The sequence below is a fragment of the Pan paniscus genome, chromosome 13, assembly GCF_029289425.2.
Source record: "Pan paniscus chromosome 13, NHGRI_mPanPan1-v2.0_pri, whole genome shotgun sequence".
NCBI classification, from domain to species: Eukaryota; Metazoa; Chordata; class Mammalia; order Primates; family Hominidae; genus Pan; species Pan paniscus.
In genome coordinates, this window is record NC_073262.2 from 36608947 (window position 1) to 36614825 (window position 5879).

Consider the following 5879-nt stretch of genomic DNA (forward strand, 5'->3'; position numbering starts at 1 on the left):
GAGTATCATTTGCAGTTTGTGCCACTGCCTTAGTTCAGACCCACGTTATTTCTCTACTGACTTTGCAATAGACAGCCTCTGACTTGGGAGCCCTTCCTCCAGGCTTCTAATCAGATCTCGTATCACTGCCAAAGTTTGTTTTGTTTTGTTTGGTTTTAGGTAGTTAAAAAATAATTCCTTAAATCTCTTTTTATGACTCGCTCACTTAAAACTCTTCAGTAATTCCTTTCTTAACTACAGAATGAAGTCTAAAGCCATATCATCCTATCTTCCTTCCGTGGTCCTTCATCATCAGGTGCTGCCTTTCTCCATAGTCTCATCTCCTGCTCCTCTCAGCTCACACCCAACTCTTTGCTGTGTCCCACGCTCTTCCACATTTCTACGTGATGGCACACTGCATTTCTATCTGGAATGCCTCTCTCTATGTTATCTGTGTTTCTCCGACTCTGATGCTTCATCCCTTTTTTTTTTCTGTTCTCTTCGGTAACCTCTTTTGTATGTGGCTCCCTAGAATTTTAGAGGGAAAAGCATCATCTTGTCTACCTCTGTGTTAGAAATGAGAGAATGGAGTTCCAGAGACCTTCATTGGCCACCTCTGCTAAGAAGCCTGGAACAGAGGGGAGCTGGGTTGCTGGACAACCAGTCCCAGCCAGCATGTTCCCCTGTATCAGGCGGCCCAGCCCCTTCTTTTTGCAAACTTGGGAAGCCACGCCCCATGGATTATCTCAGCCTTCTATGCACTTCAGTTTGGCATTGACTTATTGTTGTCCTGGACATTTTACGATATGAACTTGGGTATGAAGATTCTGTACTTTGTCGGCTTATTTCTTAAACTCTTCAGTAGTTTTATTCACCAATCTGAAGTATTAATTTCTTAAAGGAAATAAGCATAAATTATTTATCCCAAACACCCCAAGACTGCTAACAACTTATATTAGAAAATTTTAAAAAATCAGTAGAAAACAGAAAAGTAATAAATACAAATAGGCAATATGCTTATGAAAAACTGTTCAATTAGTAATCAAAAACAGGGAAAATACAACTAAATAAGATACTCTCTTTTCATAAAATCTAATTTTTTATTACATTATTAAGATTGTCAAGGTTGTGAGGAAATAGGCACTTGCATGTCCTTTTAGGAATTACACAACTTGGATAAATATTTTTGGAGGACATTTGGAACCTGTTTGAAACCTTAAAAACATGACTGCCATGTTTTTGACCCATTCTCTTGATCCATAAAACCCACATTTAATTATTTATCCAATACAATGTGGACAGTTTTTACAAACATCTTGATCAGGATATTTTTAATAGGGGAAAATTAGAAACTAGTTCCAATGCAAAAAAAAGAAATATTGGTTAAATAAGCTACTGCATGGCCATTCAATGTAATCATAGCCACTGAAATTACATTTTTAAGTTTATGTCTTTACATGAATTTACATGACATTGTTGACTGACAAAAAGTAAGGTTAAATGTATGTACTCTCTATGAGTGCAATTTTTGTTAAAAATATGTATACATATCACCTATGGATAAAAATATTATCTTCCCTGCATTTCTAGTACTTAGAGATATGCCTGGCTTATAGGTAATATTTAAATAAAATTGAACGAATAAATACAAAAAATCTGGATATGCATATGTAAAAATGATCATACTGATTAGTGGCTTTAGTTTAGTTTTCATCTTTTTTGTTTATATTTGTTTATATACAATAAACCCATATAACCTTTGTCATAAAAATTTTTAAAATAAAAATAGAGCTGCTCAGTTCATATTTCCAAGCAAAGCAATAATCACCATTTAACTCACTTAGTCTGAGGTGCTTCAAAAATGCCCAAATGAACATGCTCAGATTTCCTTAGTGCTACTGCTTAATTCTATCATACCAGGCCTCCGCTGACAGCCACACGTGCATTATTGGTCTACAGTTTTTAAGTGGCTCAGGCTCTACGTTCAGAATTTCCCGAATGCCTAAAGAATAGCTGCCCACCCACACACCCATCTTGCTCAGCTTAGCAAGGCTCTCTCATCACGTTCTGTATTTTCCAGGAACACGTTCTATGTAGAAAAATGGCCCCCAAGGAGCAACTGAAGCATGTGTGTAGGCACTTGGAATTGACATATTGTGGAATAATCAGAAATTTATTTGGATAAATAGTCTGTAATATAGTCAGGGACTTCTCATAATTCTGAAGTCAACGAGGCCCTTGGTGGTTTTATTTCCCTCACTTTCAAGACAATGGGATTCACATAGACTGTGGATTTACTCATTAAATGCTGAATGTAAGAACTTGTCAATGTCATCTTATTTTGGGACAACTGAGCATGGTTTCTCTTGGTAAATAATATGAACATAAAATAAACATTGCAGGCTATGTTTGTTCCAGTCTTCTTTGTGAACTGCAAATTCAGCTGCTGCTGTATTGAAGCAGATTCTGCTCATAAAGTAGTAAAATGCCTGGTCTGCAATATATGACTGTGGGATGCTGTAATGTCAGAGGCCCTTGTCAACACATTGGCAAAACTCCTATCCTGTGGCTCCAGGAAAAGATGCACAACATTGCATCCAGTGTATGGACCTTGGATTTTGAGAATTCTGGCTTTGATAATTAATAACTTAAAAAAAATCTTAGGCAAGTAATGATACATACCTCTTCACCTGTGCAAGATAACTTTTAATCTTTAAGTAGCCACTATTCTAAATAGCTTCACTTTAGTCTCTTTCATCTTTTTCATTGGTGGTGGTAATGATAATGGTGATAGTAGTAGTAGCTACAGCTACTGAGCTTCTATGATGAACCAGACACCACAATTTACAAGTGAAGACATTAAGTCCCAGAAGTAGAACCAGAATTTAGATAGTCTCTGGAGATACCTACTACACAATGGGTGCACACTATATGTTTTCAATCCTGGAATCTTTCTATTGTACAACTCTGTCTCCCTTTATCCCCCTCAGGATTAAAAAAGAAAAAAATTGTCTTCGTAGTTTTCATGATTCAGCAGATTGTCCTGCTCTTAGAAAGTACACAGGTACTGCTTTTACCAGGCACTGCTCACCTGGGCAGGACACAAATACCAGATTTTTCTGCCACCTCAGTTTTCCAAATACCTGAAGTTCATTGAGGTCCTTACAATAAAGAAGCTTCCTACTACCTTTCCTGGTCCAATCCACCAGAGATTCATTTAACCAAAACTAATTTGTCTAAGACAAATACAATCAAATCTGTTTCCCTAATAGCATCTTGAATTATAATCATTTTTAGTGAACAATATTTATCATTTTCAGCACATTTCTTACATGATATGAGATATGGAAACCTTTTTACATATTCTTGCCCCTTTAAGTGACTTTTTCTGTTTTTCATATTTATCAAGAATCCCAAGCTTCATTTCAAGCTATCTAATTTCTGGGATTCAGATGTCTGGACATGTCTTGTTGAGAACTTATCAATGAAGTTGCTTAAATCTTGAAGGTATCTCTTGGGAGAGAAATTATTCCGAAAGAAAAAAAAAGTAGCTTAATCCAGAGACTAAAGTACTAGACATTGGAGGAAAAACTAATTGTCTTTTTCACACTGAAATCCAAATAATAAATTACTGCTTATTTAGTTATAGCTATATGCGATTGTCTGTTCAGGTCAATCAAACAAGTAAGTATTGAGTAATAATGTGCTCAGTATGTGATTTGTGCTGTAATTGGATATGTATAAAACTTGATACCTGCTTTATTTGTTTTTCATCCTCGTATATTCATTCAGAATAATGCCTGGTTTATGTTCATGATCAATAACTAATTGATAGATAAAATAATGAATGAATGAATGAATATCCTGATGAATTTTTTTAACTTTGTAAGAAATAAATTTTTATTTTTTTCATTATCATACAGCATTTAAGAATAATAAAGCCATTATGAGATTTCAAATTTGAGATATCTATGGCAAGTTTATAAAAGTACATTGATCAAGATATAATTTTTAACATTAATATACGCATTCCATAATCTCAATCCATTTAACATGAACACTGGCCTTTGTCATTGTTATTTTTTTTCTCCCTGCAATATTGCCTGCTCTGTAGGACAGTGGTTCTCAGTTGGGGGTTGACTCTGCCCCCCAGGAGCATCTGACAACATTTGGTATAATTGTGGGTGTCATGGGAGAGGGGTGCTAACAGCATCCAGTGCGCAGTCCAGGGATGCTGTTCACCATCCTATAATGCACAGGACGGATCCCCACCACAAGGATTTTATCCAGCCCAAATGTTAACAGTGTCAAGGTTAAGCAACTCTTGTCGAGTGAGACTCAATTCCCATTTTATGAACACCTCTGTGCCCACTTTAATTCTGAAAACAGACTGTGCTAATTGGCAAATACTACTTAAAAGAAGATTTAACCTAATCAATATCTCTTATCAAAAGCAATGGCTGACTTGAAGTATCAACATATTTCCAGAATGGATAAACCACACCATCAACTCAGAATGATACAAATTAGGGTCCATATCATTTAATTTCCCTTGAACATGCTATGCTAGTTTAATCTGTTAATATGAAGTTAATTAGGACTGTTTTGAAGGAGCTAAGCAATAGTTTCCTTTGCACATTTTTCTGAACTATGATAAAAATTTAACGATACATAAAGCACCTGGCAAATAACAGTGCTCTGCGAGTGCTCCGGAAATGTTTATCACAGCTTACTAAAAACACAGGGCTTCACTCATTTGTTCAAATTTGCCATAAGCATGTGTCTGCACAGGTTAAATTTTTATTTGCTCTCACTCATTTCACAATAACCTCTCATAAATGTCGTTTAGAAGCAGAACACATATACAAGGTGTGTGATACAAAATTATGTTATTTTTTTCACACAAGTTGTAAAGTATCAGTGTATATAATACATTGATGATAGTGAACTAAATTTAAATGAAAAAAGTCATTCTAAATTTGTTAAGTAGAGAAATTTTTCAATAATTATTCACCTACATATTCACATTCTGTATATTTTCTCATGGTCAACAAACTGATTCAAATGATTTAAGTTATCCCACCATTTAAAGAGAAAAGCCTCTGCAATAATTTGAAACCATGACGTTATCTTAATTTCACCATTGGCTGCTTTTTTTCCCAAGTTCTTTTAGTTCTTCTTTTGACACATAACAATAGCTTTTAATCTCACTGGGATCTGGATTCAAAGTTACATTCTTCCTCACAAACAAAATGTAATCAATTTCACGTTCACCTCAGATACCATCCGACTGAGCTTTGTAGTGAATTAGTGTTAAATAATTAATTTCTTCTGGAGGAACCTCTTCCAAGGGAATTCCTAGCTCAGCTTTCAGCTGCCTCTGTGCTGCTCTCCTCACTCCAAGGCCATCATTTTCCTCAAGTTCACCTGGTTTACTTAATAGATGACTACAACAAGTATTAGTAAAACAACTTGGAAAGGTAATCTTAGCATCTGATCTTTGCTGTAGCAGAAGCTTATTTTCAGTGTTGAATAAGAAGACACTAAAAGCTCAATGCAATAACCCTTTCTCAATGTTCTCAGCCCCAATTTTATTGTCATTTTCATCAATAAGTGTACACATCTCTGCCAGGAGTTGAACCTGTTGCTCGTTGAGGTGGTCAGTGTTTATTTCAGGCATCATTACACAATGTCTGATCTGTCCTGAGTGGCCTTTGGCCATGGACACCCTATCCTGATGAATTTATAGCTTGGTTGTGGAGGCAACACAAGTGACATTAAGCAGCAGTCTTTTGAAAAGAAAGAATGCACTTTATTATTGAATTATGCATAGTGCAGTGGACTGAGTTAATACTTGGGTTCTATTTCTACTCTGCTTTTGACCTAGTCATTGATCATGC

At 35.7% G+C, this 5879-nt stretch overlaps 1 pseudogene; it reads right to left on the reverse strand.

The window, feature by feature from the left end:
* Nucleotides 1–4965: 4965 nt before the first annotated feature.
* LOC100970827 (isopentenyl-diphosphate Delta-isomerase 1-like) lies at nucleotides 4966–5674 on the reverse strand (annotated as a pseudogene).
* Between the last annotated feature and the right edge of the window lie 205 nt (nucleotides 5675–5879).